Source organism: Protopterus annectens, chromosome 16.part0, assembly GCF_019279795.1.
Source record: "Protopterus annectens isolate FY-2018-M chromosome 16.part0, PAN1.0, whole genome shotgun sequence".
Classification (NCBI taxonomy): domain Eukaryota; kingdom Metazoa; phylum Chordata; order Ceratodontiformes; family Protopteridae; genus Protopterus; species Protopterus annectens.
In genome coordinates, this window is record NC_056750.1 from 553,044,495 (window position 1) to 553,068,690 (window position 24,196).

The 24,196-nt window shown below is 41.3% G+C and overlaps 1 protein-coding gene across 5 annotated transcripts in view; it reads right to left on the reverse strand.

Annotated features, from left to right (window-relative positions):
• USP20 (ubiquitin specific peptidase 20) overlaps window positions 1-23,612 on the reverse strand; it is a 5,014,215-nt gene extending 4,990,603 nt beyond the window's left edge. Inside the window, exon 1 of one of the 5 annotated variants that reach the window (XM_044058629.1) lies at window positions 23,552-23,612. The gene's annotated coding sequence lies outside the window, so the exon portion shown is untranslated. Of the gene's footprint in view, window positions 1-23,104; window positions 23,301-23,551 lie in introns of those variants that run through there. The other 4 variants (XM_044058630.1, XM_044058628.1, XM_044058626.1 and 1 more) reach the window with 4 other exon arrangements.
• Between the last annotated feature and the right edge of the window lie 584 nt (window positions 23,613-24,196).

A 24,196-nucleotide genomic window follows, 5' to 3' on the forward strand; every position in this document is an offset into this window, starting at 1 on the left:
ACTTTTTGGCATTGAGCTTGAGGCCATGGTTCTGACACCAGGCATCTGTCTCAGTGAGGCCCTTCAATAGGATGTCCACATCATTTGGGGACTTGACTATGGCTCCTAGTTTGCAGTCATCTGCAAACTTAGCTAGCCAGAGGCCAAGTAGATACCAAACAGGAGAGGTCCCAGGACGGAACCCTGTGGTACTCCACTTGTCACTGCTTTGAGGTCAGATTTGGAGTCTGCAACTTTTACAGTGTGGGTTCTGTCAGTGAGCCAGTTGGCAACCCATCTTGTGACGTAGGGATTTATACCTAGTTTAGCTATAATTCCAGAATGGGGAATGGTGTCGAAAGTATTGGCAAGGTCAAGATAGGCTGCGTGAGCCACCTTACCCTCATCCACGGCTTTGGTGACTGCCTCAAAGAAGTTGATCGGGTTCAGGAGGCATGATCTGCCTTTCACAAACCCGAACTGGGTGGGTTCCAGAGTTTGGAGGTTACCAATGTCTTTATGAGTTCCGTGATGATACGTTCCATAGCCTTGCAGACCACGCTCGTCAGGCTAATAGGTCGATAGTTCCCGGGATCATGTATCACAAAAGCTGGAAACAGACATTTAAAACAGCTGCCATATAAAATAGGTGGGAATAATGGTTTCTTATATGGTGGCACTTTTTCATATTATCTTGGAATGTTACTGATCTCACAAGTATAGACAAAAAGGAAAGACTAATTATAGGAAGAAATGCAGAGTGCAAATAGTAATGGTACAAGAAGACATTTGGAAAGAACTGGGCATGTGAATTTGATTAAGAAAAGGATTTCAGGATGGATATTCAGCAGAATACCAGGAACGCCAGGAACAAAGGAAAAGAAGAGTACTTATATTAATTGCTAGAGGAGCTACAATACTGATACAAGAGAGGGGGAAAAAGATAATAATGGCAGATTTATGGTAGTAAGGGGCTACTGGCAAAGGATGAAGATTGCACTGACATTTATATTCCACCTAAGACTGCTATAATAGAGCTTAAAAAATAGGAGAAATAATCAGATTTCAGCGGGGAATATTAATTATAGGTGGGGAATGGCACCTGATTTGCAACTATGAGGCAGTATCTAAAGAACCTAGAAAGGAAAATATAACGAAAGAGTACACTTCTGAAGAAATTTATGAAAATATCTGGTATGGAAGGAGTTAATTCAGTAGAAGGAACTCAGAAATTACACGTTATTCCCTAAGATACAATAACTGGGCTACACTAGAGTGAAATTATATTTCACATGAACATGTGCATTTAATTGAGAACATTGACACACACATCCAATAACGAAATTAGAGTATGCACCAGTAACTTGCAAATATAAAAATGCAGGGTAATGAAATAAAGATGTGACATTGGTGCTTCCCCACCTACCTGTTCAAAAGAGAGAAATTTAAGCAACGGGTGGTGCAAATTATTTAGGAGTTATTAAGAAAAGCATAAACTATTCCACAAGTTACAGCTAATGAGTGGGACAAACTGAAAGTGGAGTTGAAAAATAGAACGGAAATAAAAGAAAGAGACATGATTAAGAAATAAGAATTATTTAGAGGGGCTGAAAAAGGTTAGAACATTACAGAATAAAGGAAATCTCACAAAACAATCAGAGGTGTAACTGCAGAGTGTTTAAGAGAAAAAAAGGAGTATTTGGACACTATGCATGCGTTTAGAAAGAGCGCTAAGAAACTTTTTCTCCTTTTTTTTGGTAACTCCAGTGCACCAAAACCTCTGGCACAACAACTTCAGCAACAGAAAGTAGAAAGGGTTGTTGCCAAACTTAGGGAGCCTATAACCAGAATAAATCAGAGATCCTGTACAGGTATTGGAGATATTTCAGAAATTTTATAAAATTTGTATAAAGCAGAGAAATGTGGAAATCAATAAAAAGCACATTGGGAAATATTTATGAAGGACTTAAATATGCAAAGTCAAAGTAAACTTCGTCGTTTAGACACCACAAGTGAAGTCTTAACAAAATTACATGCATCATGCTTGAATTGAGAAGACATACATACAACTGCACATGCTTAAAAGACAGACATATACATACATACAATTAGAGTTGCAAGAGTAAGAGGTAAATGATGCTCAACGATTAACAGTTAAGCTAAGAAGAGATGATATGTATAACAAATCTGCAAGAAAATCTCCAGGAGAAGATGGTATTCCAGTACATGTTTGGAAACTAGGAGGAACAAAAGTGATAAAGGTCTGGAAGGTTTTGTTTAACAGCATTTTAAAAAGGAGGGGAAACACCAACATCTTGGAAAAAAGGTGTGTTGGCTATAATACTTATCATCAGATAAAGCTTCATATAAGCCCATTTCAATTTTAAACCATGATTATAAAGTATATTATATGTATAATAGTTAAAATAATTGCAAAGATGTTGCCAAAACTGATAGACATGGTTCGATGTGGTTTTGTGGAGGGAGACAAACATTTTGACAACAATAATAAAACGATGATCCAAGGGGATGGAAAATGTAAGAAAATACCATTGTTGTTGGTGGGTCTTGATGCAGAGTAAGCTGGGATTTTATGAGTATAGCAATGGATGCATTTGCATTTCCCAATACAATAATGAAGTTAATTATGTGAATACATGAGGAATCAGAGACAAAATCAAAGTGGAAGGGTTCCTCTCCCATAAACCACGGGTATCGTCTTTCACCTTCATCTGAGTTATATTTACAACTACTGGCAAAGAAAATAAGGTTGAAATTCAAGGATATAATTGGTATGATAGGCAAGAAAGCTGGCTTTATTTATGGATGACATTATTTTGTACCTTAGAGAACCAGACAAGGATGGAATATAAACTTAATAAAATTAATTAGCAAAGGCTATAGCTAGCTGTAAACTGTGCACCCACACATGAATTGGTTCCGCAATACCCATACTTAAGGGGACATGACAAAAGGAAGGACTTAGCAGTATGGGTAAAAACTGATTCTGTTATGGCAATTAAGGCTCTGTGGGAAAAGACTAAACAAAAGAAAATATACAAAAACTGAGAAACTGGAAACTCTTTACTTTTACACACAGGTCAGGCATAGTTTTATCAACCATATAAAAAGTTGTGGATAGTAATTAATAAAGAATTGAAAGACTTTATCTGAGAGTGGAAGAGGTTGAGTCAAATGGAATAAAATGATCCTTCCAACAGAAGTTAAGGATTACTCTATTTCACAGGACATTTTACAGCTTCGCAGTTAAGGCTCTTGTACGTTAACACAAAACAAAAAGCTGCAATACATTGTGAAAAAGGATGCTGATGAAGCTGGGGGGAGGGGTAATTCAAGAAATAAGGAAAGAGTGGAATTTTGGATGCAAATCCTTAAGGAGAGTAACAGTTGTACAGAATATTAAATTCACAAAGTAGCAAAAAGTATACTAAGAACTAAGCCAACAGAGAAAGGAGATTCTACCAATAGGGATAACTGCAATTACAAGTAGACAGAATAGGCAACAGGTAACTGAAATTTAATGGAGGAAGCTGGCAAAGGAACCATGGTATTGGGAACAAATAATTAGAGGGGAAAGACAACAGACTGGGAAGAGGCCAAAAGACATTTGGACTGCAGGCTAGACATTGTCTTCCCTTTCAGGGGCTGATCAGAGTACAGGCAAAAAAAGAAGGGAATCCTAAATGAAATATCTGCACTAGTTGAGTTCTAGCTGAATCTAGAGCAGAAGCTGCTGTTAAAAAATGGATAATTAGTATGGCATATAAAAACTGCATTATAATTATAGGAATCAGAGTAGGTCAGGAAAGATTAAGATGGTAGATTAGATGAGCAATTCATAAAGAAACAATGGGAGGACATATGAATAACTCCCGAATATGAAACTCAATCTAAACAATTTAGAATTTTGCCTGCAAGTGTTTGCATACATAGTTTTATACCCCAAGCAAACTCCAAAGAAATTTTCTTCAAGTAGATGGTAAATACTAGAGGTGTAATGCGGAAGAAGTTCCGGAGAACAAATGTTCTCGAAGTGTAATAAGACAGCAGACTTCAAAAATTCACAGGAGTACTCTATCACGAATACTGGGTGCGCAAATTAGTTTAACTAAGGAAATTATTTTTTTCAGCTGGGATACAGGATCTGAATTGGCTGGACATAGCAAGTCCTTAAGTTTAACTCTGATAACTGACATAAAAGCTATTACTAAAAAATGACAATCTAAGTCTAAACTAGTAGTACTTGAAGTAGTGAACATTTTAACAGAGATAAAAGAATAAAAGTGAGATTTTTTGAAAAGAGAGTAGAAGTAAATTACATAAGAAAAAAATGGAAACTGTGGGAACAATACATGCAGAAATATGTTTTGTATGAGGCCTTATGTTTTAACAGAAGACAGGAAATGAACAATTTATGTAATGCTGGATTGATTCAGCTGTACAGAACATATGTTTTAGTATAATGTTTGTATATGTTGATGTATTAATATGGGTTGATTACTTTTATACAGATTTAAGGTTGCCTATGTCACAAGTGACTATTGCTTATTCTACTTTTAATACAGTTACTGAATTAAGGGATGTATTCATATTTAGAAGTTGAAGTTGCTGCAGCAAACAGCTGAGAAGAACAGAATTGTACCAGAAAAAAATTCTGAGGTTTAGTGATACTAACAAGTAATAAAAGGGTGGAAGAACAATTGTACAAGGATAACAAAATGCTGAACTGGAGAATGAGTAAATTGTGTAAACATGTGAGATGGAAAATAAACCAGGTAAGTCAGAGATAAAGACAAGGATAAGAATTTACAACACAATGTTAAAAATTGCTGTTTGAATGATATGGAGTAGCAGTGGCAAATCTACTTAGTTTAAGTTATGGAACCTTGCTGGCTAGGCTTACATAGGCCCTTGGGCCGATAGCCTAGTACCTTCCCATGAACCTACGAATAATAAGTGGAAGGCAAATACAAGTATTCGGTTCTGAAGTCAAACTGTTTTATATATATATATATATATATATATATATATATATATATATATATATGTGTGTGTGTGTGTGTGTGTATGTATGTATGTATGCTGCTCTCTCGAGAAGAGATCATACAGCTTGGTGGTTAAGGTCTTTACCTCCCCCATGCACAAGGTTCGATCCTGACCTCCGACCAATGCCTGTTTGGATACATGTTCTCCCTGTGTCACTGTGGGGTTTCTCCCATGTCTGGAAAACATGCTGAGTGTTTCCATCTCAAACTCACCAATGAACAGAGCTGTGAGCAGCAGCACAGACTCTACATGGTGCCCAACAGGGGGAAGAATTGTACAGACCAACTGCTTTGGGCATCTACTGTGGTGCGCAGTATCCTCAAGATACTATATAACTATTTCTGTCACCTTCAAGAAAAACACCAGAACAGCCCTACGAAGTTCTGGGCAGGCTTAAACAATCTCCTCCACCCTGGGAAATCAGCCACTCCTACCCCAGAGACACTTATTGACAAAAACCCAGAAGTTGTAGCTAACAACTTTAACTCCTTCTTTACTGAGACTATTCAATCACTAGCCAATCAACTACCTCCCCCTTCCCCTCCCCAGACTAACGTTATTGAAGACACATTCCCCTCCTTTAAGTTACAGCATATACCCACCTCCTATATCAAAAACCTACTGAAGAAACTTAAACCAACCACCCTCTCGGCAGATCGACTCCCAGCTGAATACCTGCAAATAGCAGCTGATGCTATAGCCTACCCTATCTCCATCCTGATTAACAGAACCATTACCGAGGCCACTATCCCCACTATTTGGAAAATATCCTATGTAATACCGCTCCATAAAGGTGGCTCTTCTACCGAACCATCTAACTACAGACCCATAGCAATTTTATCTCCAATAGCCAAAATCATGGAAAGATGTGTCCATAAACAATTTCTTAATCACCTCTCCCTAAACAATCTATTGACCAAATCTCAACATGGCTTCAGACCCCATCATAGTACGACCACTGCCCTCCTCTCCTTTACTGACTCAATTAATAAAAATCGTACTAACAAAAAAATATCTTCCGCCCTATTTCTTGACTTATCAAAAGCCTTTGATATGGTCAATCACCAATTACTTCTACAGACGCTAAAAACCTTCCACTTTGATAATTCAGCTCTCAACTGGTTCCATGCCTACCTCTCTGGAAGGCAACAGGCAGTCCTATGGCAAAATAAGCTCTCTCAACCCTTACCCAATACCATAGGAGTTCCCCAAGGCTCCATACTAGGTCCCCTTCTCTTCTCCATGTTTATAAATGAACTTCACTCAGTTATCCCTCAAGCCACATGTATCCAATACACAGACAACTCCACCCTTATCTGTTCGAATGTCACTCTCCCTGATTTACAAGTAATGACCCAACAATGCTTTGCTACAATTGAAAAATGGCTATCAGAGAGGAATCTCATCCTTAACCCTAAAAAAACTAAGTTATTACTATTCTTTCCCACCTCAGCTCCACCTCCAGTGCAAGACTCCCCACTAGCTAATAATAGCACCTTCTTCGTTCAATCTAATAATGGCACCATAATTGAGCCTGACACCAACACTAAACTACTAGGCGTCACTATTGACAATAAACTTAAATTTAACTTGCACATCAGTCAAACTATAAAGACTGTCAATAAGAAACTTGGATCCTTGTATAGAATTAAAAACTTCCTCACCCCCATTGCCAAACTAACTATTGCACGTACCCATCTCCTCTCCACACTACTGTATGCCTCTCCTGTATTCTCTTTCCTCAATATAGGTGACATTAATAAACTCTCTGTGACTTATAATCACATTGCCAGATTTATAACAGGTGCCCCTTATAGAACACATCACTGCCTTAACCTAAAGAAACTTGACTGGTTAGAATTACCTAATATTCTCAAACTTAACCAACTCTCTGAAGCATATAAAGTCATTAAGGAAACAGACAGAACCCCCTCACTAAATAATTTACTGACCCCCTACTCCAACCTAAATACTCTTCGCTCCTCTAAAAGATTACTGGTCCAAACCATCAAATCCAACAACAAGGGAGGGGATGCTCTCTATGCCAATTCTATAGGCAAGGTTTGGAACTCCCTACCTAATAACCTAAGACTCTCTAACTCACTATCTCAATTTAAAAAACATCTTACCCAATTCCTTAAGACACATTGGTTATGCCCATGTGTAAATCCAGACTAGGTTCCTGTCATCTACAGCACACCCTACATTACTTGAACAAAATTGGGTTACTTCTCTAATTCCTATTCTAACTGACTATTAATCCTATCTTGTTGTATTATAGCAAGTAGCTTCTTTATCATCCCTCTGAACTCTTGAAAGGTAATGAACTGGAATCTGTACATAGTTACTTTAATGTCTCTCGAGATGCATTGGTATACTCAGAGTTGCAATTTTTCTGTGCTAATGCTAACAGCAGCCTATCCATGAATGTATATAACATGTTAACTAGTATCTTTTTCATCTATGTAATTTGTAAACTTATTTGTATTGTATTTTTTTCTCTGTGGAGCTTTTCTCCCCGGGCCTCCACTGAAAATGGACATGTATCCAGTCGGACCATCCCGGTCAACAAATGTAAAATAAAATAAATAAAGATAGGAGAACACAGATGACAGACTGTTCACCATAGCGGCACTAGCCACTCAACAGTGTAAAATATGGCTCTAGGTGATTCGGTCATGTTGACTGTTGCCAAAAATGGGCATGAGTAGTTACTGGTGATAAGTGGATTGAGGACCTCGCCTACTCTGACCCACGCTAGGGACCCTTGTTAATGGTGGAAGGGGTACATGTGCCCCTACTAGCCAGTGTGTGCCCACCATAAAGCCCAGCAGCCCTGGGTCAATAAGCTGACTGGTCGGTGTCTAGTTGCCCAGCCTGGGTTACCCACGATAGCTCTATTGAGCGAAAGCTGGACGTAAAACCAACCAACCTGCCAAACATGAACTGAGAATTACTACGCTTAATGTAGGTTCACTGACAGGACTCAGCTTGGAAGTGGATGACATGATGATAAGGAGGAGGCTGGACATCCCATGTTTCCAAGAGACGAGATGGAAGGGCAGTGCAGCAAAGCCACTTGTCTTGGGATCCAGAGTCTACTACTCAGGTGGAGGGCAGGCTAGAAATGGTGTAGGAATTGTGGTGAGAGAGAGGCTTTAGTAGGCAGTAAGGGATATCATCAGAATTAAATGACAGAGTTATGGCAGTCAGACTCCAGTGTACTGATAGGGCAGTATTCATCATCTCAGCCTATGCCCCACAGCAGGGGTGTTATAGTGAGGAAAAAAGTGCAGTTGCAGGACCTACTAGATAAAGCAGGACAACATGAATTGGTGTTGATAATGGGCGACTTGAATACACATATCGGGAAGACAGAACAGGATATGAGGACTGCCTGGGTCCACATGGGTGGGGCAACAGGAATAAAGAAGGAAAAGCCATTCTAGAATTCTGTCTAGCAAATGGCTTGATAGTAGCCAACACATGGTTCAGAAAGAGAGACAGTCACAAGATCACATACAAGAGTAGTTAACATTCAACTCGGGTAGACTTCATCCTAGTAAGGAAAATGCATTGGGGTAGAATCCATGATTGCAAAGTCATCCCCAGTGAAACAGTCAGCCCACAACAAAAAACATTAGTTGCCACAATCAGCTGCAAGCAGTGGTCAGAGAAGGCTCCAAGGTCAACAGAGACCAGGCTGAAGACGTGGACGTTGACTGGAGAGAAAGTACAATGGTTCAAGGAATTACTCAGGGCTCTAGCACCGCAAGAAGAGAAGGAAATAGGTGGAGTTGAAGAATGGCAGCACCTAAAAACAGTATGTGTTAGGACTACAGAAAAGATATGTGGCTGAGCCAGGTATGGAAATAAGGTACATAACGAAAGCTGGTTGTGGAATGCAGAAGTACAGGAAGTCATCAAAAGAAAGAAGGAGTGCAAGAAATGGGAGATAGTTTTCAGACCAGGCTAGGAAGGATTACTGGTTGGCTAGGAAGGATTACTGGTTGGCTAAGAAAGAAGTTGCAATAGCAAAGAATAGGGCATCTGAGGCACTGTACCAACTTCTGGAAAGTGACTCAGTAAAGGGCACAACGTTGCAATAGCAAAGAATAGGGCATCTGAGGCACTGTACCATCTTCTGGAAAGTGACTCAGTAAAGGGCACAAAGAAACTATAAACAGGTTGCAAGGCAAAGACAGAAAGATAAAGAAGACAGTCAGACACCCTTCATAAGGGATGCCAGCAACAACCTGTTCACCAGTCCAGAGGACATCAAAGGCAGATGGAAGGAGCATTTCCAGCAACTTCTGAATGAAGAAAACCCCACAGAAGCTGTACTGCCACAGAAACAGACTATGATAAGAGAAGAAGAGGAGCCCACCCTAGAAGAAGTAAGGACAGCACTAAGGAAGGTGAAGTCAGGGAAAGGAGCAGGATCAGATGAGGTCACAGCAGACATGATAAAGATGCTGGGTGAGATAGGGGAGAAATGGCTCCTGAGGGTACTAATAGCAGCATGGAGAGAAAGGCACATCCCAGATGACTGGAGAATAAGCATACTCATGCCAGTGTACAAGAACAAAGGGAGCACCCACAACTGTGGGCAGTACAGAGGCATCAAACTCCTATCACATTGCATGAAAGTTCTGGAGAGAACAACTGATAAACGGATACGCAGAGTAGTATAATTTAAGATGGGAGATGAACAGTTTAGATTCAGATCAGGATGCAGCACAACTGACCCGATGTTTGCACTGAGACAGATACTTAAGAAGAAGCTAGAGATGAGGAGAGAGTCCAAATGGGCATTCCTAGACTTGGAGAAAGCATATGAGAAGGTCCCAAGAAAGCTGATCAGGGCAGTACTGCGGTGGTTTGAAGTCCCAGAAACATTGGTTGAATTAGTGCAGACTACCTACAAGGACCCAATGACAAGTACGAACAGTGTTCTACCTCACAGAGGGGTTCCCAGTGGGAGTGGGTGTACATCAGGGTTCAACTCTGAGCCCACTGCTGTTCATACTGGTGATGGACTACATTAGCTTACAGGTTGGAGGGGACGGATCAATAAAGCTGCTGTATGCAAAAGATGTGGCAGTACAGGCAGACTGAGCTAGAACTTCAGCAAAGAATAGGAGAATGGAACGCAAATCTGAAGGCACATGGGATGACACTAAGCACAGATAAGATGGTGGTAATGGCAGCAAAATGGGGAAATAAGATTTAGAAAGAGAGATTTAATATGGTGCAATATTTATGCAAAGGAGAAAGCAAAACTAATACAAAAAGAGCAGCAACAAAGATATTTGAAGAAAAATATAGGCAAAGGAATCCAGATATGGAAAACTTTACAATACAAAAAATAAGAAGACTAAGAGGAAACGTAGAAAGAGAGATTTGCAATGGAGAAGTCAAAGAAATAGAAACTCGAGGTAATGGAACAGTCACAAAGAGAAGGATTCAGTGTAGAAAATCAAATGCAGAAAGCACCACAACAGGATAGAGCAATGGATATCCAAATTAAGGGGAAACCAGTGGAACAGGAAGCAAATGGTCAGATGCCATATCAAGATATTTTGGAGCCTTCCACAGGAAATCGGTATAAACATTCATTTGAAGCTAGACAGCAAGGAAAGGAACTAGGGTTGCCACCTTTTCAGATGCCCAAAACGGGACATTTTTGGTACAAACGTCAGATTTTGCAGGGCAAAACATACCCACAGCCAGTACAAAGGACAGAACTTCACTTTTTTGCCTAAATAAAACCTTATTCTTGTAGCATTTTAGTTGTTTATTCTGTTTCTTATAACATTTAGGTGTTTCAGACACAGAATAACTGTTTTATGCAACTATCACATAAAATATAGGAAATATTTTTGTCCTAAAATCTCAGGACATTTGCCATTTGTTCAATTTTTTTTTTTGCAGGACACATCTGCCCAAAGTGGGACTGTCCCTCACAAAGTGGGACAGGTGGTAACCCTAAAAGGAGCAGGAAACTGTGGAAACACTGATGCAATCAATGTTGAGGAGCGATAGGCTAGTGAGTTCCCATACGACAGAACAACAAATGATACAGGATGAAATTGAAGAGAATGTGCCACAGGAAGACATTACAGAACTTTCTATAGAAACAGAAAATAAGGGATGTGCCCTCAGTATGGAAGAAAATGAGTTAAGAGAAGAGTCGCTTGATTTAACAGACAAAGACAGATGTATCAAGTTCAATGAGAGAAATAGACTGCAGAAGGTTAATAAAACCCCAAAAGTGAGAAGCGTGATAAAACAAATGAACATAGTAATTAGGATGGTCTACAGAGATCCATGCAATATAATAGAAGTAAACAGTATATATTACTGTGCTGCTAAATTAATAACTGATAAAGTTCTACCACAGGAACACAGGGTAGCGAGGGAAAAGAGGAAGAGAAAGCGAATACTATCATGGAAATATCGAATAGAGAAAACTATAAAGCAGCTGAGGCAAGAAGTATCATGGTTACAAGATTATAGCAAAGGGAACAGATCAACAAAAATATTAAGAAAGATGTGATAAAAAGCAATGTGCACTATTAGAACAGACATGATCTATTATGCACTATTGGAGATAATAGTTTTCAAAACAGGCGGAAAGACTTAGAAGATACGAAGATAAATATAAGGGAAAAGCATAAAATAAGCAATTTACTGATGACCCAAAAAAGTTTCATAGAGAATTAGGAAATAAGATAAAAAGAATTGAAAGACCGCCAAAAAAGTGGACGTAGATACATTTTGGAGAAGTATCTATGAAGATCCTGTGGAACATAAAGATGCTAAATGGATAGAAGAAGTAAAAGAAAAAATAAGAAGTTCAAAGGTATAGGACATGAAATGGGATAAAATAACAGCCAGAGAGATTGAAACACGAAAAGCCTCTAACTGGAAAACCCAGGCCCAGATGCAGTACCTAACTTTTAGCTTAAAGTATTAACTTCTTTGCACAAGGATCTAACCATGAGTAAGAACTATTTACATGTGCACCCCGAACACACACCGCACTGGTTAACAAACAGGAAAAACAATGCTCTTACTTAAGAGTGAACTTGCAAGCTACCCTAACAATTATAGACCAATACCTTGTCTTCCGACGACATATATTGATGCTGACAGAGTTTATAGCCATCTAGAAGAAAACTCAATTATGGCAGCAGAACAAAACGGCAATAAAAGAAAGTCATATGGAACAAAGGATCATTTGTTGTTAAATAAAGTTATGGTGGAGAACTGTAAGAAGGGGAAGAATCTAAGTATGGCATGGATTGGTTACAAAAAAAGCATTTGATAGTATCCCACATTCGTGGATAAAAAAAAATTGCATAAAAATGCAAAAGATGCACCCTACACTACCCGACTACATTACAGCAACCATGAAATAGTGGCAGACCACTTTGCAATTAAGCAATGATAAAGGACAGATTATCCCAGGGACAAAAATTAAAAGTCGGATATTCCAGGGTGACTATCACTGCGGCTATTCTGCCTTGCCATTAATCTGTGTACTTAACAGCTTATGCCATGGCTACAATTTGGCTTCTAGAAACAACAAAGTCTTGACTTCTCATCTTCTCTTTGAGGATGATTTAAAACTGTATAGCTCATCAGATGAGGAACTGAAAGCACAGCTGAGGAACTGAAAGCACAGCTGCAGGTTGCCAACTTTTTCAGATGATATTGGAATGTCATTTGGTCTTGATAAATGTGCAAAAGCAACCTTTAAAAAAGGAAACCTGCAGCACCAGGAAAACATCAGTTTGGAACAAGAATGTGATATAAAAACTTGAGCAAGAGGGAGTGTACAAATACTCGGAAACTGTTGAAGGATCAGTAATAAAACATGAACAAATGCGAATAAAGTTCAGCAAGGAATACATTAGAAGACTTAAATTAATCCTGAGAAAAGCACTGAGATCTAGGAACAAGATCCAAGCCATAAATCAATTTGCTCTTCCTGTCCTGACAGTTTTGGAGTGACTGACTGGCCCCAAAAAGTGTTGGATAGATTAGATATTAAAACAAGAAGGATGCTTCATGCTCACCAAATCATCATCATCTTTCGGCTGTTCCCGTTAGGGGTCGCCACAGCGGATCATCCGTTTCCATTTCTTCCTGTCCTCTACATCATGCTCTTTCACACCAACCGCCTGCATGTCCTCTCTCACCACATCCATAAACCTTATCTTAGGCCTTCCTCTTTTTCTCTTACCTGGCAGCTCCATCCTTAGCATCCTTTTCCCAATATACCCAGCATCCCTCCTCAGTACATGTCCAAACCAACGCAATCTCGCCTCTCTTGCTTTATCTCCAAACTGTCCAACCTGAGCTGACCCTCTAATACCGATTCCTAATCCTGTCCATCCTAGTCACACCCAGTGCAAATCTTAACATCTTTAACTCTGCCACATCCAGCTCTGACTCCTACCTTTTTGTCAATGCCACAGTCTCCAACCCATATAACATAGTTGGTCTCACTACCCTCTTGTAGACCTTCCCTTTCACTCTCACTGGTACCACTCTGTCACAAATCACTCCTGACACTCTTCTCCACCCATTCCACCCTGCCTGTACTCTCTTCTTCACCTCTCTTCCTCACAAATCACTCTTGACACTCTTCTCCACCCATTCCAGCCTGCCTGTACTCTCTTCTTCACCTCTCTTCCACACTCACCATTACTCTGAACTGTTGATCCCAAGTACTTAAACTCATCCACCTTTACCAGCTCTACTCCCTGTATCCTCACCATTCCTCTACCCTCCCTCTCATTTACACACACATATTCTGTTTTAGCCTTGGTGACCTTTATTCCTCTCCTCTCTAAAGCATCTCTCCACCTCTCCAGGTTCTCCTCAATCTGGTCCCTACTCTCACTACATATCACAATGTCATCTGCAAACATCATAGTCCACAGGGCCTCCTGTCTGATCTCATCTGTCAACCTGTCCATCTTCACTGCAAATAAGAAAAGGCTCAGAGCTGATCCTTGATGTAATTCCACCTCCACCTTAAACGTATCTGTCACTCCCACCGCAGTCCTCACCAATGTCATACTACCCTCGTAATATCCTGTACCACTCTTACATACTTCTCTGCCACTCCCGACTTCCTCATACAATACCACAACTCCTCTCTAGGCACCCTTTTATATGCTTTTTCCAAGTCCATAAAGGTACAATGCAACTCCTTCTGACCTTCTCTGTATTTCTCCAACAACACTCTCAGAGCAAACATTGCATATGTAGTGCTCTTTCCTGGCATGAAACCATACCGCTGATCACTAATCATCACCTCTCTTCTTAACCTAGCTTCCACTACTCTTTCCCATAACTTCAAGCTGTGACTGATCAATTTTATCCCTTTGTAGTTACTACAGCTCTGCACATCACCCTTATTCTTAAAGATAGGTACCAAAACACTTTCGCCACTCCTCAGGCATCCTCTGACTTCAAAAATTTCATTAAACAATCTGGTTAAAAATCCTACTGCCATTTTTCCTAAGCACCTCTGTGCTTCCACTGGTACGCCCATCTGGGCCAACAGCCCTTCCATTCTTCATCCTCTTCATAGCTGTCCTTACTACCTCATTGCTAATCTGTTTCACCTCCTGATTCAGTATAACCACATCATCCAACCTTCTCTCTCTCTCTCATTCTCTTCATTCATCAGCCCTTCACAGTACTCTTTCCATCTACTCAACACACTCTCCTCACTTGTTCATAGGTTCATAGGTTCATACTAGGCTATCTGCCCGAGGGCATTTACAAGCCTAGCCCATCGTTTTGTGGCTTACGCCACCCCTTTAGTATGGGGAACTATACCCATTATTTTGCTGTGCCTCTGTCGAGCAGTGACACTGAGGTAATCCCTGGGGTATATCTGCGATCTCCCATCCATTGGTCAAGATTTCTCTTGAACAAGGCCAGCGAGGTGCTCTGCCTCACATATACCGGGATTTTGTTCCACAGCATAGGGAGTCTTTGGTTGATGAATCTATCCCTCCAGCACGTCCTATTAATAGCCGTGTCGAGGTTTAAGTCTCCGCCCTTGTGGCTCTGATGGATCTAGATTTTTGAGGTGAAGCATATTCATCAAATCTGGGTTTGACATGGCCTTGTATGTTAGGCAAAGGTCACCTCTGAGCAAGCGGTGGCGACTGAATAGAGCTGGAGTTCTTTCAGTCGGGCAGCATAGGACAGATTTCTGAGACCCTTTATCCTTTTGGTGAGGAACTTTTGTGGCCTCTCCAGCTGCTGCAAGTGTCGGGTCAGATACATTCCGAATGGGGCATTGTACTCAATCATTGGTCTGATGAGTGATGAGTAGAGGGAGACAATGACCTCCCTTGATCTAGATGAGAATCCCTTCATGATAAGGTGGGCAATGTAGAAGGTCTTCCTAACTACTTTAGCTACATGGGTGTCGAATGACAGACTACTATCAACCTGGGTCCCCAGGTCCTGATAACTTCTTCTGTGCTCAGTGGATTGCCACCTATTTGGTAGCTAGGGGTAACCTTGTTTTTCCCGAAGGGTATGACTATGCATTTTTTGGCATTTAACTTTAGGCCACGGCTCTGGCACCAGTTATCCGTTTCTGTGAGACCCTTCTGAAGGATATCTGTGTCAGATGTGTTTTCTACTATGGCTTCAGTTTGCAGTCATCTGCAAACTTTGTCAGCCATAACCCTCCTGTGTTTGCTTGTACTTGAGAAGTAGATGCCAAACAAGAGTGGGCCCAGGACTGAGCCCTGTGGGACACCACTTGTGACAGGCTTTGAGTCTGACATGGCGCCAGCAACTCTGACCTTGTGGGTTCTGTCACTCAGCCAGTTTGCAACCCATCTTGTGATGTATGGGTTAATATTTAAGCTGATGAGTTTTTCAATGATACCCGAGTGGGGTATTGTATCGAAGGCCTTCGCCAGATCGAGGTAGGCTGTATGGACTGCCTTTCCCTCATCAACGGCTTTGGTGACTGTTTCGAAAAAGTCAACCAAGTTTAAAAGGCATGATCTGCCTTTGACAAAGCCAAACTGGGTTGGATCCAAAGTCTGCAAATTCCTATGTCTTTATTTATGAGGTCCATTATGATCCTCTCCATGGCTTTGCAGATAAGGCTTGTCAAGCTAATGGGCCAGTAATTTCCAGGGTCGGTGGAGGCACCGCCTTTGTGAAGTGGGACCACAGTTGCAGTGCGCCACTCCTGGGTGCGTATCCAGAGGTAAGACTTTGATTAAACAGCTGTCCTAGCTGTGGGTTTAATTCCTCATTGAGTTCGTGGAGCACACAGCCGGGGACACCATCAGGTCCCATGGATGCTGTGTTTTTTGCTTTGGAGAGAGCAGTTCTCACTTGGGCGTTGGAGATGTTTGGGGGGCTGCAATCATTTGGTATAGATATCTCTCCTTTTGGGGCGGGGGGAGAAGTTTGCACTGAACCTGTCAGCCAGTATGTTGGCAATGTCCGTAGGATCAGTAATCTTCACATCATTTTGAACTAGTTCTGAGCATATCTGGGAGTTTCCTCCCAGGTTTCTAACATAGCTAAAGAAGGCCTTATGATTGTCTTTTGAGACTTTAGCTATTTTTCTCTCAAAATTTGCTTTGGATGATTTTATGAGAGCTCTTAGTTTTTACTTATAGTGATCAAGGGTGTCTTACCTTTTAAGGATTTTGCTCTATCTTGTAGTAGCTTCCTCCTTTTGTTGTAGAGTTTGTTTATGGCTGGGGTCCACCAGACTGGACGCTTGCCTTTGGTACAAAGAGTCTTTGTTTTGCTTGGGATTGCCTTATCCATGCAGTCCTGCAGGTGCTGGTAGAAGGCATTTGTAAGTGATTCAGCGGCTTGTGTACTGTTTTCCGCCGGCTCGGGGCCTTAAAGGAGACCACACTAGTCTTTAGAAGTGTGAAGTCGGCTTTCGAGAAGTTCTTTACTGTGGTCTTTTTATTTCAGGTGGGGTGGGATGAGGACCTCCAGCGAGATTAGTTTGTGATCTGATCTCACCAGTGAGGGGTATACTTCCGGTGTTGAACATTGTGCTCCCATGTTCGTGATGATGAGGTCAAGTATGTTATCTCCTCTTGTGGGGATGGTAACTAGTTGTTCCATGGCATTTGAGTTTATGAATTCCAGGAACTTTTGGGCTAGGGTGTTTGGGCTTGAGTAGTGTTCCCAGTCTATATTAGGGTAATTGAAGTCACCTAGTATGATGGTGTTTGGTGATACATTTATCCCCTCTAGTGTTTTCAGGAAGGCCATGTGAGGTTCCTGAGTTTGTGAGGGTGGCCTGTAACATGCTACAATTTGCAGAGCAGTCCTGCCTATGGTTAATTGCACCTGGATGGTCTCCGATGCATCGTGCGTTGCAACCAGTCTTGAGGTGTGGGTGTCCTTGATGAATATGGATACCCCCCCTCCTTTCTTGGTACTGTCCGGATTTTGGGGCCGGAACGCATGATATGAGGTAAAACCTGATAGTGCTGGGGTGCTCTCAGGAGCCTTGAACCAGGTTTCTGTCACAGCACAGACATCGATGTTCTCCATACTGAGAAGGGCCTCGAGTGCGTGCATTTTGAGATTCAGACTTCTGGCATTGAGCAGCATTACCCTTAGTTTTTCCTTTTTGTGTTCTAGGGTGGTAGGTTTAGAATTTGAGCCTTGCCTAAAAAGGCACTATGGGGTGGCAAGAGCCTTTGCCAATATCCGGAATCCCAGGGTGACAGGTGCAAGCCATCCCTTGCGAAGCAGCGTGGCTTGTCCAGCATGTCATCCCAGGCAGACAGACACTGGATCCCCTTTGAATGACACCAGTGTTTAAGCCAACTGTTAAAGCTGATCATCTTATCTCTGTATTGTGGCATCATTCTTGGTGAAGGTAGGATACTGCTCAAGGTCAGGGTCATACCTGCCTGGGCTACATAATCAGAGAGCTCCTCAATGTCTCTTTTCATGTAGTCCAAGGAGGTACGTCTCAGGTCGTTTACACCAGCGTGGACAATGACTGAGTCGTATTTGTACCTGCTGTTGAGAGACCTGAGTGCTTGCATTATGTGGCGGATTCTAGCGCCCGACAGGCAGCTTACTGTGACCTTCTCCTTACTCAGTCTGGTGAGCGGGACATCAGTGTGTCTGACTATGGAGTCACCAAGGACTAGTGTGTCTGGCATTTTGTTTGGCCTTAAGGGCTGTGACTGTTTGACACTCTGACTGTGAGGTCTATGTGTTGCAGGTGATGTGTTCTGAGGTGGTGGTTGTTTGGGTGTCTGCTTTGGTGGCCTCTGCTGTTTTGGTAGATTTTTGATCAGAGCCTCCGAGTATGTCTTTGTGTGTTTATGTGTATGATTTGAGGTTGTGATGGTACTATGTGAGACTGGGTCTATAGTGTGTGTGGTAACCTTCTCCTCCTGACTGGTCTTGCCAGTCCTATGTTGAGAGAGCTCAGCCTCCAGTTTGGCTGTATAGTTGCATCTCTCACATGTATTTGTGTTTTGTGGGAGGAGGAGAGGGTTGTCTGTGTACATGAGGCAATTGTAACATTGCCTCAATATTCCCAGGTTCACCAGCTGAGCAGGAGAGGACACTAGCAACTGATCCCTCGACATGCTAGAAGGAATAGACAAAAAAAAAAAAAAAACTTTAAAGAAGGTGTTTGGTGTGACATCTGTGACATTGTGTGTAAGCTTCCCTAACTATCCTTTATCACCCTTACCTGCTGCACATCTTTCCCAGCTCTGTCCCTCTGTCTAGCCAATTTAGTGTCCAATCTCTCATACAACTCTCCATATGCCTTATCCTTAGCTTTTGCCACCTCTCTCTTTGCCATTCGCCTCATCTCCTTATACTCATGTCTACTTTTTTCATCTCTTTGACAATTCACTTCTTCGCCAGACTCTTCCTCTGTATACTCTCCTGTACTTCCTCATTCCACCACCAGGTCTCCTTGTCCTCCTTCCTATGTCCAGATGTCACACCAAACACCTTTCTAGCAGTCTCCCTTACTAGCTCTGCTGTAGTTACCCAGCTATTCGGTAACTCTTCACTGCCTCCCAGTGCCTGTCTTAACTCTTCCCTGAACTCCACCTCACAATCACACTTTTTTTTTTTTTTAACTTACACCATTTAATCCTTGGCACTGCTTTCACACTCCTCTTCCTCTTCTTGATCACCAACGTCATCCTACAGACCACCATTCTATGCTGCTTAACTACACTTTCCCCTGTCACCACTTTACATTTCCAGTCTCCTTCAGACTGGCCCTCCTACATAGGATATAATCCATCTGTATGCATCTTTCTCCACTCTTGTATGTCACCCCATGCTCATCCCTCTTCTTAAAATACGTATTCATCACAGCCATGTCCATCCTTTTTGCAAAATCCACAATCATCTGACCTTCTGCATTCCTCTCCTTAACACCATACCTACCCATCATTTCCTCATCCCCTCTGTTCACTTCACCAACATGCACATTGAAGTCCGCTCCAATCACTAGTCTCTCACCCTTGGGTACACTCACCACCACTTCATCCAACTCACTCCAAACTTTTTCTTTCTCATCCATCGCACACCCAACTTGTGGAGAATATGCACTAACATTCATCATTACACCATCAATTTCAAGCTTCATAAACATCACTCTATCAGAGACTCTCTTCACCTCCAAAACACTCTTGGCATACTGTTCCTTGAGTATAACCCCTACCCCATTTCTCCTGCCATCCACACCATGATAGAACAATTTGAACCCATCTCCTATACACCTGGCCTTACTTCCCTTCCATCTGGTCTCTTGCATGCACAATACATCAACCTTCCTTCTCTCCATCATATCAGCTAGCTCTCTCCATATACCAGTCATACTGCCAACATTCAAAGTTTCTACCCTCACTACTACACTCCTAACCTTCCTCCTCTCTTCCTGCCATCGGGCATGCCTTCCCCCTCCTCTTCTCCTTCAGCCAACAGTAGCCCAACTTCCGCCAGCACCCTGTTGGCTAACAGTACTGGTGGCGGTCGTTGTTAACCCGGGCCTCGACCGATCCGGTATGGAAATATGAAATGTTCTCCACATAAAGTCATTTGGCAGAGGTTTTATGTCAGATGCCCTTCCTTTCGCAACCCTCCCCATTTATCCGGGCTTGGGACCGGCACAAAGAAATGCACTGGCTTGTGCATCCCCATTGGCTGGGTTCATGCTCACCAAATGATTTATAAAAATCAGTGTATACCAAGATTATATATTCCCCGTTCTGAAGGAGGGATGGGCCTCCTTGAAACTGATTACATGTATAGATCTGTAATCGTGGGACTCCACACATATCTACTGACCTAACAGGATCCAAATGTAGTGAAAGTTTTGAAACATGAGGAGAATAAATATAAGATGACATCTCTGCTTAATTTAGCAGAAGCATATCGATGTCAAGCAGGAATGGAAATCAAACCAGAAGTGGATAAAAACCAGGCAACTGAATGTGCTAAAAATCAAAAGAAAGAATAGAAGGTGAAGGACCAGATGAGAAGGCAAGAAATGTGGAAAAAACATAAATATAGCTGCAAGTATAGAAAATTTCTGGAAGAGACTCATGTTGATCAAGAATGAATGCAGGAATGGTTAAGGAGAGGTGAATTCATATCAAGAAATGAAAGGTTACTATTAACAGCCCAAGACAGTGGGCTACGTACACGCTGGTTTACAAAGTTCATTGAACATGTGGAAGAAACAGACATATGTAGGTTTTCACACCTTGTTGCGACGCACTAATGGCAGAGGGACTGTATACTGAAAGGCATAATAAAGTGGTGAGACTGTTACAATGGAGATTGTGCAAACATTATGGTACTGAAGTGGCTGAAAAGCACTGGAAACATGAGCCACAAAGGATCATAGAAAATGATGAAGTTTATATCACATGGGATCACCCAATACCAACCGTCCAAAAGACAGTTGCTAGAAAAACGGATATAGTGGTCCAAGAAAAGAAGACAAAAGTAGCATTGATCACTGAAATCGCCACACCCAGTGACTACAGTGGCTTGCGTACAGAGAGACACAAAGTCATAAAATACCTTGATCTGCAGGTAGAAACAAGAGCCATGTGGAAGAAAGATACCCAGACAGTTCCAATAGTAGTAGAAGCAAAACTTGTTTTATAAAAAAAAGAATTTACAATCGTATTTAGATACGTTACCAATTCATGTAACACCGTACAAATTTCAGGAGTCATTACTGGGCACATTGTGGGTGCTGAGAAGAGCACTTTTGGCTAACATCAAAGAGTGAAACAATACTAATTTCATGAACTTTAATCGTACTTCGACTTAGGAATGGGGTCCATTCCAGTCATGGTATTAGAAACCCAAAAGACTTGGAGACATTAAAAACGAGACAGATAAGATGGTGGTAACGGCAGCAAATTGGGGAAATCAGAAGCTGAGAACAGAGATAGAAGGGAAGAAAGTGGAACAGGTAAACAGCTTGAAGTATCTGGGAAGGGTAGTTGAGGAGAAGGGTAGTCTGAATGAAGAGCTCAAAGCTAGAATCAGAGGGGCTGCAGCTAACTGGCACAGAGTATCAGGCGTAGACTATGACAGAATGCCAAAGAAGCTGAAAAGTAAGGTGCACAAGACAATGGTGCGACCAGTGCTACTGTATGGTACAGAAACCTTGGCAGTAAAAGGCAGAACAGCTGAAAAAGTTAGAGGTGATGGAAATGAAGTGCCTGAGAAAGGTGGTAGGATGCACACTGTGGGACAGAAATGAGAACATAAGAGCAGAAGCCAAAGTAGCTCCAACTGCAGAAAAGATAGAAGATAACAGATTACAGTGGTTTGGGCACGTGTAGAAAAGCAGAAGACAATCTGGTGAGGAATATTTGGGACATACAGGAAGAAGGAAAGAGAAAGCGAGGATGGCCAGCAAAGAGGTGGATGGATTGTGTGAAAGAAGGTCTGTGACAGTCAGGCAAGAGTGAGGCACTGAATCAAGAGAGTTGGCGACAGTTAATACGATACACCCCAACCCCATGTAAAAAATGGAAAAAAAGGGGGCTGATGATGATGCTCATCACACATCATAATACACTATAATGTTCTGTACATAAAAGGGAAAAATGATCAGTATCTGCATGTATCCCCTTGTATGGAAGAATTAACTTCTTCCTTTACTGTAAATGCTAACTCATATGCTGATCATACCTTTACCATAAATGCTAACTCATCTGCAGATCATACCCGCCACAGTACAATATATATCAATAACTAATACAAAACTAATGTTGCACTTTTCATCATGCATAAATCAGTCCACAGAGGTATCAGCAATTCTGTAACAGATTCTTAACTCAGTCAGCAAAGGGAGGTTCCAGCAAAATCAGTAAAAAAGACATTTAAACCCCTACAAGAAATAGCTACAGGAAAGGCAAAGACTCGTCATGCAAACACCTACTTATATAAAAAAAGCAGTACTCTGATATACTATGTACTTTTAACACTCCACTGGGGTAAAACACACACAACTGCATATCGAGAGCTTGCAGAATTGAGATTCATTACTTCAGAATGAACACTCACAAGACATTCCAGAAAGGAAAATGAACTGTTATGTCATTTTAAAAGCTATTGACTCTTGCGAAACAAGGGTCATTACATTTCATCACCACATACAACAAAACACAAGATCACTGTAATTTTCCACTACGAAAGGAACGTAGTTCAACATACATGTATGCACCAGCTAGCAGACCCAAAGTTCGTTTCTTCTACATTCCCCAAACATGACAACGTAATTATATATTATTTAGAGTAATAACATGAAGACACATTACATAACCTCAACCGTGCAAATTAACTTTTAGCCATAACTCAAGAAGTGCCATAATAACCCCTTCTGACAGCGCAGGAATCCTTGCTCCAGCTGCCAGACAAGGGGGTCAACATAACAGGCCCAATAAGCTGCAGAAATCAAACGTCACAAGAATAAAAGTATTATTCTTGAAAAAAATAAAACTGGTTATACCCTTATATGGAGCACTGGTGTTTCCTGATAAAGTCGGTAACAAAAGAACCAGCTCAAGCACATCATTACCTGCTCACCAAATATGAAGAGACGCAAAGCAATAACTACGTCCGATAAAAATAGGCGGAGAAAAAAACTGTGGTAACGGAGGATGCTGTGGGCGAGGGTGAAAGACTTTGCGCGTGTTGGACTGCGGCGGTTCCTGAGGTAATAACTTACGCTGTACAGAGTGACCCCCCCCCCCCCCCAATGAAAAAACAGTGATTGGCAGATCAGTTAATAAACTGGTTTGATACCAATTTTAGTATGGATTTGGTGTTTTCTCTGTGATGTAGAAAGAATTAAAGAATCTAAGATAACAATAACAGAATACAAAAGGCCACAAAACTACTACATGGACAACACGAAGTTAAAAGGACAACATAACACATTAGGTATTTGCTTTACCAGAATCTGCTAATTCGGTAATGTTATGTGTGTGTGACGTCTTTCCTGCGACGCGATCCTAACTATTGAGTAAGCTGCTTGAGTGAATGCGGCGAACATCCTCCGTATAAAGCGTCTTTGATAGTTTACTGCTTTGTTCCAGATTGGTACAACTCTACTTGTCTTTACTAAAATAGCAAGACATTAACCGTGCTTTGACAAATACTTTACGTTGACCATTGATCCATATGGAATGTCAACTCATACCACTTACATATACAGTTCAACACATTGAGTGCAATTTTTATTTCCAAATTCCATAACATTGCCATTGAGCCACATTTATAAAGACAAGCTCAAACAACATAAATCCATTGCTTCACTGTCATCACATCTGCATCAAGGTTGGCTGCACATTTAATAAACAAGGTTGCATCAAAGTTACATATTTAACAAAAAAAAAAAAAAACAGGCCGCGGATGGAATAAATGGCTGCAGCCATGTTTTTATTGGCAATAACCTTTCCTTAATATAAAATCAAAAGATTAATATAAGCCAATTATTTTGAGATGTGCGCAAGGCAGGAATGCCAGTGAGGCCATTTATCTCTTTCATAGCCTTGCCCTAACTACAGGACAGACAGCATTGTCGCTCTCCAGCCCTTTT